The sequence below is a fragment of the Homarus americanus genome, unplaced genomic scaffold, assembly GCF_018991925.1.
Source record: "Homarus americanus isolate GMGI-L3 unplaced genomic scaffold, GMGI_Hamer_2.0 scaffold47967, whole genome shotgun sequence".
In the NCBI taxonomy this organism is placed as follows: Eukaryota; Metazoa; Arthropoda; class Malacostraca; order Decapoda; family Nephropidae; genus Homarus; species Homarus americanus.
Window position 1 is genome coordinate 771141 of NW_024731965.1, and position 14977 is coordinate 786117.

Consider the following 14977-nt stretch of genomic DNA (forward strand, 5'->3'; position numbering starts at 1 on the left):
TCTCTATCCAGATATGTTACCCTTCTCGAAATCCATATTCCTAAAATAAAGTTATTGTAGATATCAAGAGTTTATGTGTGTAGAGTACTTTCAATACGTTTCTTTGCACCATATCATAAATCTTCACTGTTTTTACCAAGAACTAATACAATTGTTCTTTAGTGTATGAACTAACTTAGTATATGTGTTTAAAGACTTTAGTTACTGAAACAAAGAAATTCATAATAAAAACAGAGTTGTAAGCTAACGAAGTAAATATATTTGAATACTGTACTCAAATAACATTTTTGGGTATTCACTTTTTAAAAGTTGCTGAAAATTTTCAGTATTTTTACCTTAATTTAAGCATGGTTTCTAATACTTATACTCCAATACTATTGAGAAAAAAAGTTACTCGTTTTATGCCCCAAAACAGTTTTACATATCTAATCACAGGACATGCGACAAAGTTGAAAGCTAACCAATCACAAGCGTTTCTTCACATCTGGACCACTCACATGCGTTCTTTATATCGTTTCATATTTGTACCCAAGCGACGAAAACGGTGTTTAAGCAACCAACATTATGTGACGCTTGTGAACGTCTGTTTAGTTATTCTGGATTTATATTTAGGCCTGAAAGATCCTGATTGGAGAGCCATAATTTTAAGGATCAGTTATTGATTAATCTCAATAGACAGATTGCAATTAAACCTGTGTAATGTTATGTGTCTTATATTTAGCTTTAATTAACTTTTTTTATTTCCTACGACTTTTTTTAATATTTGTGACGATTAATAATTTTTTGTTACTTTTTACTTTCAATTCTTGAGTACATTGAACTTTGGATACTTTTACTTCTACTTGAGTAACATTTTGCCAAAGTAACAATACTTTTACTTAAGTAACAAAGTTCGGTCATTTCCAATTTTAAATAATGCTGAGAACGAAGACTCCCAGCCAAGCATTTTTCTTTAAATTCCTAAACCAAGCAAGCTGACTGGAACTGTTAAAGCGTAGTCATTACACCGTATTGAAATAAAAGTAACAAAACACAAGTTTAATTTGGTGAAAACGAAATGTTTACTAATAAAACAAGTCTAATTAAAATCTATCTTAAAAAGATAATCCTCTAGCTACCTTGCTCATTAAAAATATAATAGGCTTTCTAATTTAACTACAGATATAATTGTTTGAGCAGTCAACACCCCGTATATGACCAAACGGAAGCCTTATTAAGAAGATAAATTTCTCCATAAAAAAATACCAATTAAAATAATAAAGACAATGATTCTCCAGCTAATTAACTCACTAAAAATATAATATTTATATAATTCAACGTTATACCTTAACGACCTGAGGGGTATTTCATTAAAACCAGCGCTGTAGTTCCTGGATTATTATTATTACTTAACCTATAATGCCTCAACATAGCTCCAAAAAAGGCACAGATGTTTGCAGTAGGTTAAGTTTCATCCCACCTCTGGGGGCACGCCAGGCCACCGCATACTGGCTGTCTCCGGCCCCGTGTTTTAGGGGTGGGTGGTGATGGTGTATTGGGGTTGTTTAGTATGGAGGGGTTCCTGTTTCTGTATCTGTATGAGATTATAATATTGTCAAAGTATTCCTGCCAGTGTGGGTGTATGGTTAGGAGGTTTACTGTCTGTTGGTCACCTAATTGTTTCCAGTAGATGTTGAGTGGTAGAATGGAGCTGTGATCATGTATAGGTGTTTTTTTGTGGTGAAGGATGTCCAGTGTGTGTTGTGTATGTACCGTAGTGATTTATTCTGTGTGATCTGTAGTTTCTTGGTGTTGGTTGATGATGCTAACTGGAGTGTGTTGGGTACGCTATATCAGGAGTGTTGGTTGATGATGCTAACTGGAGTGTGTTGGGTACGCTATGTCAGGAGTGTTGGTTGATGATGCTAACTGGAGTGTGTTGGGTACGCTATGTCAGGAGTGTTGGTTGATGATGCTAACTGGAGTGTGTTGGGTACGTATGTCAGGAGTGTTGGTTGATGATGCTAACTGGAGTGTGTTGGGTACGCTATGTCAGGAGTGTTGGTTGATGATGCTAACTGGAGTGTGTTGGTACGCTATATCAGGAGTGTTGGTTGATGATGCTAACTGGAGTGTGTTGGGTACGCTATGTCAGGAGTGTTGGTTGATGATGCTAACTGGAGTGTGTTGGGTACGCTATGTCAGGAGTGTTGGTTGATGATGCTAACTGGAGTGTGTTGGGTACGCTATGTCAGGAGTGTTGGTGTGATGATGCTAACTGGAGTGTGTTGGGTACGCTATGTCAGGAGTGTTGGTTGATGATGCTAACTGGAGTGTGTTGGGTACGCTATGTCAGGAGTGTTGGTTGATGATGCTAACTGGAGTGTGTTGGGTACGCTATGTCAGGAGTGTTGGTTGATGATGCTAACTGGAGTGTGTTGGGTACGCTATGTCAGGAGTGTGCCGTACGAGGGCTATGTATAAGTGTGGTTTTGTTTTGATTGATGCGGTTATGAATCTGTAGATGCTTGAGAGTGTCTTGTTTGTGATCGTTTGACAGAAATGGGTGTTGGATTATCGAGGTAGGTGATTTGTGATTTGTTGGGGTATATTTGTATTCGCCATTCGAGTTCCCAGGGTTCGAGTTCCCTGTGTATTTGTCTGTGAGATGATCAAGTCCTAGTTTGTATCTGACTAATTGCGTTACGCTGTCGGTGTAGGCCTATTGTATGGTCAATGAGTCGGTGTGTATAGGGTCACGCAGGTCATTTGTGTAAGTACGGTGTTGGAGAGAGGATTAATCCTTGTGTGATTCCTGCGAGCAGCGGGAAGTAGTCCGAGTGTGCTTGTGATTATGTTCAGTGAATCATGTGTGGAGTTCTGTGCCTAAATCTAAATGGTTTGTGTAAAAGCAATTCCTCATCTTCAAGGTGGTACCTGAGGCGTTGGTTGTACTGTTTTTAAATGTCTAGCCCAAGATCTCTAGGGGGCTGATGGGTGTGTAGTTCTGTGGGTCTGTGTGATTTTTGCCTGGCTGTGGTTGTTCTGAAGAGTTTAGGGAAGTATCCTGTAGCAAGTTGAGTGTTGTAGAGGTATGTGGTAGGTGATGGCTGTGATTGCTTCCAGGAGTAAATGTTTTGGGATTTGGTGTCCTATATTCCTGTCACCTGCTCTTTTCTTCTTTGTTCTATCGAGTGGTTGTTTGACTTCTGTTGGGGTGAATGGTGCAGTGAGGATGTGTTCTTGTGTGAGAGTGATGGTGTCTATAGTGTTTTCTGGTGTAATTCTGTCGTGTTGTCTTTGTGCGGTGATGTTATTTATGGTGTTTAGGATGGGTCTGTGTTGGGTTGGGTGTGTGGGTGTGTGATGTCTGCTTGTGCTGGTGTGAGGTTGTTTGTTCTGTTCAAGTCGTCGTCTGCAGTAGTGTAGCAGACGTTGTGCTCATGTAGAGGGTTTGATGGAGTATTTTTTCTTGTATTGGTGTTTTGGTATGTGTGAATTTATTTCGTTAGTCATTGTGTTAAAGAGTTGTGTCCATGGTTCCTCTATGTTCCTTGTGGGTTGGTGTTCGAGGTTGGGTGTGTAGTGTGGTTTGAGTCGAAGATTATGTTAAGAGTGATTCCTTGATCTATTTCAGCTCAATGTCAAGTTGGAAATAGTTGGAACATATATTTAAAGTCCTGTAGATGAGGGTACGAACTAAGTTTTGTTTGAAATCAATTGGGATAAAGGATGAAAATGATTTAGTCAACCCAGAGAAAGAAGCTGACCTAAAGCTAGGGAGAAATATACGTATATTAAATAAAAGGTAAATATACTGTTATGGGAAAAGTCAATTTGAAAGAGGAAAAATATTAAAGTAACATTGAAAACAAACCTCAAAATGGTAAGTCGGATGGAATCAATTGAGAACTGACAGATGTTGAGGATGGTGATATAATGATAAAATGGATGAGAAGAGAATTTAGCTTAAGCAAAACAGGGAAGGGTACCAAAACAATGGTAGAGAATACTTACAGGTTCCACTGTAGAAATGAAAAAAAATAATAAGAATTAAAAAAATATATATATATGTACATGGATGTAGGAGTGTCTGCATCAAGGAGTGTGAACGAGAAGAATCTGGAAAAAAAAAAAATACTTGATAATGGCATTTAAAGATCTCGAATTAGGCGTAGGATAAAAGTCAACCAATATTAATATAGGAAACTTTGAAAATGTATGGAATGGATAGATTATTGGTGATTAATGTCCCTAGTGCCTGAGTGTGTAATGACGTCAAGGATGTGCATATTAACCTGCTGTTCAATGTTTTCATGGATGGGATGATAAGAGAGGTGAAAGCAACGATGGTTAATGAGAGCAGAGGCAAGTTGGTTGAATAGGTAAAAGGCATGGAAGCGAGACACTTTTGATCTGCTATTTACAAGATCGTGCAGAAGAAAACAGTTGATAGTGAATGTAAGAAAAAGAAGTGTGATGGAATAACAGGGACGAATGGGTTTTAGTCATAGCTTAAAGGGAGTAAGAGTGTCAGCAAAAATAAACAAAAGACAAAATTAATTACTGACTATTGAAGGGCAAGAAAATTTTGGTATATTGAAAAATGTATGGAAGACGAGGAGTGTGTCAAGGAGGCAAAAAATAAAACGTACTGGGATATTGTATAATATAATTACTCCGGTATTTCGAATGTGGGCGTGTGTACTGACTACAGGAGGACCGAGTTACTGCCGTTAGGGACGAGAAAAATAACGTGCTTAAAAGTATATTATATCAAATGAATAAGAATAATACCATAGTTAGTTGATACACATAAATGACTGTTACATATAAAGACGGTTATACTACATCAGTAAAGAAAACTTTTTATCGAAAACATAAACCACCTGCAGGATGTTTATGTATTTTAGTGACTGAGACTGCACCTTAAAGAGATAAGCGGTGAGTGGCGCCCTGAGTTAACTAGCTGTTATCATTCCAACTGACCTAACTAGCACACCCTTGAGCAACACCACACGTCCTGTTTATAAAGAGGCTGGACACCTGCAACGGTTACAAACCACCTGCGTTGTAACTCTCGACAAAACTAAAGATATGAAACGTTATATGTCAGAAAATAAAGAGCCTCCATTATCAGACAAACCGGGTCCTAGGGCCGGTGTCCGTAAAAATATGTTTGTGTAACATGAATCATATCTCAGCTGATGGCTGGAAGACTGTCTTATTACATGTCGTTATTGGTGTTTTCTTGATACAAGACTTGCCAATGTTATCTAATACAAATTATAACACACACACAAACAGACACACACACACTCACACACACACACACACACACACACACACACACACACACACACACACACAAACACAAACACACACACACACACACACACTCCAAAACTGGGCCACCAACAACCATGTCACCATCAACCATACCAAGACCATGGTTATGCACATCAACCTCTCCTCCGACATTGTCCCACCTCCTTCCATTACTCTAGGTCCGAACACACTCCAGGTTGTAGATTCCACGAAGCTCCTCGGCGTCACCATAGACAACAAACTAAATTGGAAACCACACGTCAGTGAAGTTGTCAAATCCTCCAGTTTCCGTCTCCACCTCCTCCGCCGACTCAAGTCCCTCGGAGTTCCTGCACACGAGCTCCTCAGTGTTTACACAACATTCATACTTCCCAAGCTCACCTATGCCTCCCCCACCTGGTCTTCCTCCCTAAATGCCACACAACGTAAACGCCTAGAAAAAGTGCAAAAGAGGGCATGCAAGATTATTCTCTCCCCTTCCTACTCCACATATCAAGAAGCGCTCAACACACTGACCCTTTCGACTCTCACTGACCATCACCACGACCTCATCTGCAAATTTGGTAAGAAGCTTCTACACCATCCCCGACACCGGCTCCTACTACCACCTGAGATCCCTTGTCCGAGAATTGCTGTTCGACACCACAACCGCATCCAGCCCATACGTGCACGAACTGATCGCTATAAGAACAGCCCAGTCCCAACCATTGTAAAGATTATCAATAACTTGTAATAAATCAGTGTATTCACTCCCAGTAAACACTGCTCCTTACACTGTCACTATGTTGAAATGAACTGTAGTTTGAGCTTTTCCCCATCTAGTTATTATATGTCTTATTTGTGTCACTTATGTTACTTGTATATTATTTGTAATTCGTAACCCATTCCCCAAATATGTAACTGTATATTTTCAGCCTTCTGGCTGCCAAGCTCTTTCAATAAACCGTTAATTATTATTTATTATTATTACACACACACACACACACACACACACACACACACACACACACACTTCCTTCAGCCTTCATAGGGTAAGGACGTGTGCAATCATAAGAACATAAACATAAGAAAATAAGGAGTCTGCAATAGGCCGGTTGGTCTGATCATGGCAACTCCTGTCTAGAGTTACTACCACTCTCTATCATCCATGAATCTATCTAGCCTCCTTTTAAAACTTTCCAGCGTTCCAGCACTTAATACAAAGTTGCTAAGCTTGTTCCACTCGTCCACCACCCTATTTGTGAACCAGTTCCTTCCTATCTCCCTCCTAAACCTAAACTTATCCAACTTGAATCCGTTGCTCCGAGTCCTATCCTGCTCGGATATTATAAGAACTTTATCTACATCCCCTTTATTGACTCCTTTCACCCACTTAAATACTTCTATCATATCTCCCCGCACTCTTCGTCTTTCTAGGGAATGGAAGTTTAGTTTCTTTAACCTATCCTGATATGGAAGGTTTCTAAGTCCCGGAATCATTTTCGTCATTCTTCCCTGCACCGACTCCAGTGAATTGATATCCATTCTATAATAAGGGCACCACAACTGAACCGCATAATCGAGGTGCGGCCTGACCAGCGCAAGATATAGTTGCAATAAGACCTCTGCACTCTTATTACTTACACTTCTAGATATAAAACCTAATACTCTGTTTGCCTTATGTCGAACATTAACGCACTGTTTTCTAGGCCGTAGGTCCGGGCTTACAAGTACCCCCTAAGTCTCTTTCACAAGTCGACTTCTCTAGGTTGATGTTGTTAAGGCTCTATACATTGACAATACTTGTTCTTCCAATATTAAGTACGCTGCACTTGCTGGTGTTGAATTTCATTTGCCATTTTTCTTACCACTCCTGCATGATGACAAAACTAAATTAGACAGGGAGTTTAAAACTAAACGCGGTAAGGGGAGGACTCAGAACACGACTAACTTAAATGTATACTACACGAACAGTAGAAGTATGAGAAACAAAATGGATGATATTAGGGCCTTGGTATGTACCGAAAAAATCGATATAATTGCATTCACTGAAACATGGATCAACCTAGACATGTGAGTTACCAGTCGAATACCAAATTGCGGGTTACAAACTGTTCCATACCGATAGGCAGACCAGGAAAGGAGGCGGAGTAGCAATCTATGTTATGGATAATCTGAAGTGTGAAATAAATAAGGAAATAAAAACTGAGAGGAATACAGAAACAATTTGGATAGAATTAAGCGACGGTCGGGAAAAATTAATCACAGGAGTAATATATAGACCCCCCAATCTTGATTGCGTCAATGAGCGACTTATCTGGGATGAAATGCGCAGGGCTTCCATACACAACAAAGTCTGTATAGTAGGCTACTTTAACCTTGGCCAAATAGATTGGCCTGACCTTACGGGTAACTCAGAATCACAGGATTTTCTCGAGACGATCCAGGACTGTTTCCTAAGTCAACATATAACCGAACCCACACTGGGTAATAATATACTGGACTTAGTTCTGTCGAACAGAGAAAACCTAATTAGCAATGTCGAGGTAGGGAACGAACTTGCAAACAGCGATCACAAAGAAATTCGATTCCAGTTAGATTTTCATGGCAGACGTAAGGAAAATTCCACTAAAGTACCAGATTTCAGAAGGGCAAACTTTGACAGTTTAAAGAGGCAGCTGAGAGAGGGGGTGTCGCGCTTGGCTGTGAACCTGACAGATGACACCGACCTGATAACGAGATCTGAGATTGCCGAGTTCCACGACAATTTAAATAGTGAGGAAGGCAGAACATACCATACAAAAAACTCAGATCAGACAACAATGACCCTAAATGGATAAATAATTATTTAAAGAAAATCATTGGCCAAAGGAAGGCTATATGTAGAAGGATAAATCGTGGCGAAATTCACCTCCGGGACTATTATAGGGTAGTGGCGAGTAGGGTTAAAACCGAGATAAGGAAAGCAAAGAGGAATAATGAGGTAAGGATAGCAAGGGAGGCGAAGACAAACCCCAAAGGATTCTACCAAATGTATCAAACTAAAACACGAGAAAAGATTGGACCAATACGGTCAGACTTCGGCGAGCTCACTGATAACGACGGAGAAATGAGCAATAATTAAAATAAATATTTTTCAACAGTTTTCACCACCGAAAATTTAAACATGATACCCGAGGCACCGACTCTATTCAGAGATAGTGAAGAAAACAAATTAAGTGAGATAGTAATGACTAGTAACGATGTTAGTAAGCAAATAGACAAACTAAAGCCTAATAAGTCACCTGGTCCCGATGAGATATTTGCCAGAGTATTAAAGGAATGTAAGGAAGAGCTTAGTATGACCTTAGCAAAGTTGTTTAACATGTCATTGAAAACAGGTGTAGTACCAGAATCCTGGAGGATAGCGAATGTAATACCGATTTTCAAGAAAGGGGATAGATCACTATCCTCTAACTACCGCCCAATCAGTCTAACATCAATAGTAGGCAAATTACTGGAAGCAATCATTTCAAACTCTATTCGAAATCACCTGGAGAAGCACAAGTTGATCAATGATTCCCAACATGGCTTCACAAGCGGACGTTCTTGCCTAACTAATCTATTAACATTCTTTTCATCAGTTTTCGAATTGGTGGACGAGGGGCACAATTATGATGTGGTATATCTCGACTTTAGCAAAGCCTTCGACAGAGTCCCCCACGAAAGACTAATTAGAAAGGTAGAAGCTCATGGCATCAAAGGTGACATCCTTAAATGGATTAGGGCGTGGTTACAGGACAGGAAACAGCGAGTGAGCATTAACGGCACTAAGTCCCATTGGAGCAACGTCACAAGTGGAGTTCCCCAAGGCTCAGTACTTGGAACATTATTATTTATTATATACATAAACGACATAGATATCGGCATTGACAGCAACATAAGTAAATTTGCTGATGACACTAAAATAGGACGTGTTATCAAATCTGAAGAGGACTCGGCAAAACTACAGGAAGATCTAAACAAATTTTTCGAATGGTCTGAAAAATGGCAGATGAAATTCAACGTCGACAAATGTAAAGTACTCAGTATAGGAGATGTAAACAGGGAACCAGATACCAGATGAACAACGATGCCATAGAGAAATCCGACTGCGAGAGAGATTTAGGAGTAATGATAAGTAGGAACCTTAAGCCAAGGAAACACTGTGTTTTTGCTCGTAACAAGGCTAATAAAGTACTTGGGTTCATACAAAGGAGTGTTAGTTACAAGACTTGCTAGGTCATCCTAAAACTGTATCTTGCTCTTGTGAGACCACACCTGGAATACGCAGTTCAGTTCTGGTCACCGTATTACAGAATGGATATAGAATCCTTGGAAAGAATTCAGAGGAGAATGACAAGACTAATCCCGGGCATTAGGAACCTTGAGTATAGAGACAGGTTAAAGCATCTTAATTTGCACTCCCTTGAGAGAAGTAGAGCTAGGGGCGACCTGATAGAAGTGTATAAGTGGAAGGCAGGGCTAAACAAAGGGGACATTACAAAGGTACTCAAACTATCCAACCAGGAGCGAACTCGTAACAATGGTTTTAAATTAGACAAATTTAGATTTAGGCGTGAAATAGGTAAACACTGGTTTGGAAACAGAGTAGTGGATGAATGGAACAAGTTACCAAATATCATCATTAACTCGAATACGCTGAATTGCTTCAAACATAGGTTGGATGCTCATATGAGCAATAGGGGTTGGGTGTAAACGGGACTGCCCAGTATGAGCCAATAGGCCCGCTGCAGTTTCCTCCATTCTTATGTTCTTATGTTCTTAAATCCTCCTGTAGTGCATTTGCATCCTGCCCTGAATCAATCTGCCGCCCTATTTCGGTGTCTTCCACAAACTTGCTTATGTCACTGCTGATCCCAGTATCTAGATCGTTTATGTAGATTATGAACAAGAGTGGGCCCAGTACTGACTCCCGGGAAACCCCACTGGTTACACAGCCCCACTCAGATTTAACACCATTTACACTGACCCTCTGTGTTGTGTCGGTGAGCCATGATTTTATCCAATTTAAAACTTTCCCCTCGATACCATGAGCCTTAACTTTTCTCAGAAGCCTCTGATGCGGTACTCTGTCAAACGCTTTGCTAAAGTCTAAGTAAATAACATCGTAATATTCGTCATTATCTACTACCTCGAAGACTTTCCTAAAAAAATCAGCAGATTTGTTAGACAAGATTTTCCCTTTGTAAACTCATGTTGAGAGTCGTAGATTAATTTGCTTTTCTCTAAATGCGATCGGATGCTGTTTGTTATAATTGATTTAAGAAATTTCCCCACTACGGACGTCAAACTAATCGGCCAGTAATTTTATGCTGATGCTCTGTCTCCCTTTTTGAATATGGGTACTACATTTGCCTGTTTCCACAAGCCTGGCACAACTCCGGTGTCTAATAATTTTGTAAATAAATTTACTAGGGGTCCTCTAATCTGTTCCTTACACTCTTTCAAAACTCGAGGGATAATTTCATCCGGCCCTGGGGATTTTGTCTTCTTTAATTTATTTATCTTCTTAAGAATATCCTCTTTTCTGATAGTGATATTCTTTAATTTATCTTCTTCATTTCCCCTAAATATCAGTTCCACCTCTGGAATTTCCTCGTGAATTTCTTCTATGAAAACTGATAAGAAGTAGCTGTTTAATGCTTTGCTCATTTCCTCACTGTCATCGATCACTTCCCCTTTCCCTGACTTTAAAGGCCCCACTTTGTCCTTGACCTTTGTCCTATATATCTGGAAAAATCCCCTGGGATTCGCCTTGGATTCTCTTGCTATGCTGATTTTATATCCCTCTTTGCCTTCCTTACATTTTTCTTAACATTCCTAGATAGTGCATGATACCTATTTCTGAGCTGCTCCTCCCCTCCCTTTAATTTCTTATAAATTCCTTTCTTTATTCCTATGTCATGCTTAAGTTTTCTGGTCATCCACCTTGGCTCATTCTTATTTTACCAAATTTTTCTGTATGGTATATTTTGTTCTTGTGCTTTACGTAGTATACTAGTGAATATATTATAGTCATGATCAATTGTTGCGTCACCTGTGACCTCACCCGTTCCTACTAGGGACTGACCTGACTGTTCCCAGGTGACCTCACCTAGGTACCTTCTTAACCCCTGATAATCCGCCAATCGAAAGTTTGGGACTCTGACCATATAGTCATTGTTTTTCGTTTCCCAATTTAGGGTGAACCTGATTTCTCTGTGATCACTGTTCCCTAGTTCTTCCCCTATTTTGATATCTCTGATAATATTTTCTTAATTTGTTAATAATAGGTCTAATATATTGTCACCTCTAGTAGGTTCTGTATTTAGTTGTTTCAAAAAATTTTCCTGTACTGCGTCTAGGAAGTCTTCAGATTCATAGTCACCTACAATGTTGTCCCAGTCAATATTTCTGAAGTTGAAACCCCCCATAATGCACAGGTTGTTGTATTTCGCTGCCCGACTCATTTCCTGCCATATGGGCTGAGCTGCTTCTTTCCCAAGACTTGGTGGCCTGTAAATCACTCCCATAATTAGTTTTTCTCTTCCTCCGCAATTTCTACTCATACAGACTCGGTTCCAATTTTACCCTTCATTGAATTATTAATACAACATTTTAATGTATCCCTGACGAAGAGTGCGACCCCTCCCCACTTCGTACCTTCCCTGTCCTTGTGAAAAAGGTTGTACCCTTCTATGTGGTACTCTGATAAAAGTTCTTGCTCGCCAGATTCATCCAAGTTTCGGTGATTGCTATGACGTCTACATTCCCGGTACATACAGCCGGTCTCAGCAAGTCTATTTTATTTCTAACGCTCCTACTGTTTGTATAGTGTAAGTTTAAACCTACCCTTCCCTGGTCCTGTTTTACCCCTTGTCCTGAGTAACCAATTTTACTCCCCAGGACCTGCTTGTTTTCTTACTCCCACTTTCCCCAACCACTCTCTACTGGCGAACCCCCTTTGGAGTGACAATTTCATGCTCCAGGGATGCAGACAACGTCTTTAACCCTGTCACGACTGTACAGATAGCTGTTGCCATAGAATGGTTGCCAGTTATCAATGAATACCCAGTAGGGTGTGTCATACGGAGGCGAATTTATTTTTTTTTTAGTTTGAAAAATCGGCCCATGGTATTAATGATGTAGTTCTATGTGCAGAATCATGTGATATCTTCAGATTTGAAAAGTTTTCATTTTTTGCTAGGTAAATTTTAACTTGAAATCTTATGAAAATTCAGTATTCCCACCCTTTTACCAACACCACTAAATAGCTTATTTAAAGTAAAGTAAATGTATCAGGTTAATTTATTAGGATGAAAATGATCCAGAATAGTGAAACGAATGATCTTGACACATTTATTAAATTTAATATTCCTTTAGAAAACAAAATCATCAAATACAAAAACCGGTTTTACTACTACGACCCGGTGTTGCTGCACACCATAGAGAACATGTCTTTCTTGCTTCTGTTTCTACTCATCACCTCCCTGCTGACCACCTGAGCTCGGATGTAGCCTTCCCTCCCCTCCTGGCTGTACACGTGACTGCTGGCCTCGCTCACTTGCTGTACACAACGCTCTATACTCTGGGTGTGCGAGGGCCAGGCAGGGACATGCATGGGGTTGTCCAGGAAAGCTCTGACTTGAACATTGGTGAGGCTGCAGGTAAGAGGGGGCTCACTGCCAGCCTGGATGTTATCCAGATCTATGAGATCAGTGAGGGTCTTGGCACCTAGATTGACTTCAGGAGTCTTCCTGACCCTGAAGGAATCGTCACCAACTGATTCGTCATGCCCAGATCCTCTCATAAGTCTCATATCCAAGATCTTTTTGACTGCCACTCTTCTCTCCTCCTCATCCTTACTGCAGAGCATTGTCTGCAGAACTGCCTCGGGATGAGCATACCAGGAAGATCTCCTCACAGTCTGCTCCACAATCTGAACAACCTTCCTTGGCTGACTCCTCAGGAGCTCAAGCTGGAAGAGAACATGCCTCGGACCTTCGGAGAACGATGACTTGACCTTGGTGTTGAACCAATTTGGCAAGTAGACACTCACGATGAATTGGACAATAAGTCTCAGGTTGTGAAGCTGGTTCCCTTTCAGTTTATGATGAGCGACCCAAATTCTGCAGAACCTGAGAGCCGTTGTGAGCCACCTAGAATGTGAGACTGGACCTATCTGCAGGTAAGCAAGTCTATCAGGCATGACCCCAGTTTTGATGGCACTGCAAATCATGTAACCATAGTACTGGTCAGTACTCAGGTCGTCAATGACAGTATGTGCAAGCTCAACGAGTGGAGGGCCAACTGTGATTTTTTCAAAGCTCGGATTTATTTCTAACTCAGTGGCAGAGTCCAGCATCTTGCCAAGAGGACCAGACCATCTGTTGTTTGAAAGAGTCTTGCCATCCAGCTCCTGGATCAGATGTCTGAGTGGCAACTCGTTGGTGTGGAGGTCACAAACAATCCAGACCAGCTTCCTCCCAATCTTCCGCTCTATCCACTGTATGACCCCCTCTTGCCACCCTGTGTTCGTGTTGGTGCTGTCCCCTCCAATGGCCTGCAGGGTCTGGTCTACGTTCCTCTCTCTGAGCCAGTTCACAATGTTATCTGCCACTATCTCAGCTGCTTTCCTGATGTCATCTTTCTCTGGAGTGAAATGCCACAAATACTTCCCTCCTGGTTCACTGCAGCAGGAGTAGTGTTCCTCCTTCACCATGGCAGGGAACAACTTGTCAGAATCTCCAACTTTCATGAACACTTTAGTGTCATCCCTTCTCCCATCAAAGAACAAATAATTGATTCCATTTTCTCTTATCCCCTTATCAAACTCCTCTTCTAGGTTACTGACAAGTTTCTCCTGAGCTCTCCTTACTTTGTTATGATCTATCACCAGGTGAACATCATCAGGTGTTATCAAACCACCGTCAACCCAGGCAGCTGTTGCTATCTCTGCAGTTTCTCTGAGACCAGTGTGGTGTCGCATGCTGGCCAGAGCTATGCTCGGGATATCTTTCCTATTTCGAATCTTATGCCTGGAAGGTTTGGGATCATTATTTTCTGGGTTAGGGACAAAGTCACCATTCTCCTGGTCAGCACTCGGATCAGCCATGGGAAGTCATTAAACTCTGAATCAGCTTGACTCCAATCATCGGCCTTTTTTACCTCACCCTGGGCCTTCTCAAGTCTCTTTTCCTCGGCAACTCTTCTCCTCTTCTGTCTCTCTGTGGCAGCCTCCTGTCTCTTGGACTCCGGAATATCTTGGCTAGAAATCATGAGAGCCCCTATACTGCCAGTCTTCTCTCTCTGTGCTTTGACAAATGCCAGTTCGATCACAGGAATCTTCAGTTCACGCGCTTGCAAATACAGGAGATGTGGGCCTCGGATTTACAGTCACGATCGCATCCAAACTCAGGACAGAGAACAATTGGGCACTTGCAAGTAATTATGTCAAATAACTGGTCCAGTTGCTTGGCAAAGCTGTCCTTAACTGCAAGTTTTCCTCTCCCAAGAGAGATATCTCTTGCCTTTTCCCAACTGGCTAGCAGTCTCTCACTAATCTTCTTCTGACTTGTTATGACTGGAGGCTTGAACTGAGCGTTAGCCAGAGTGTACTGTGCCAAGACAGCTTTGGTCATATCACTGGCAATGTCTTTGTTTGTGTAAG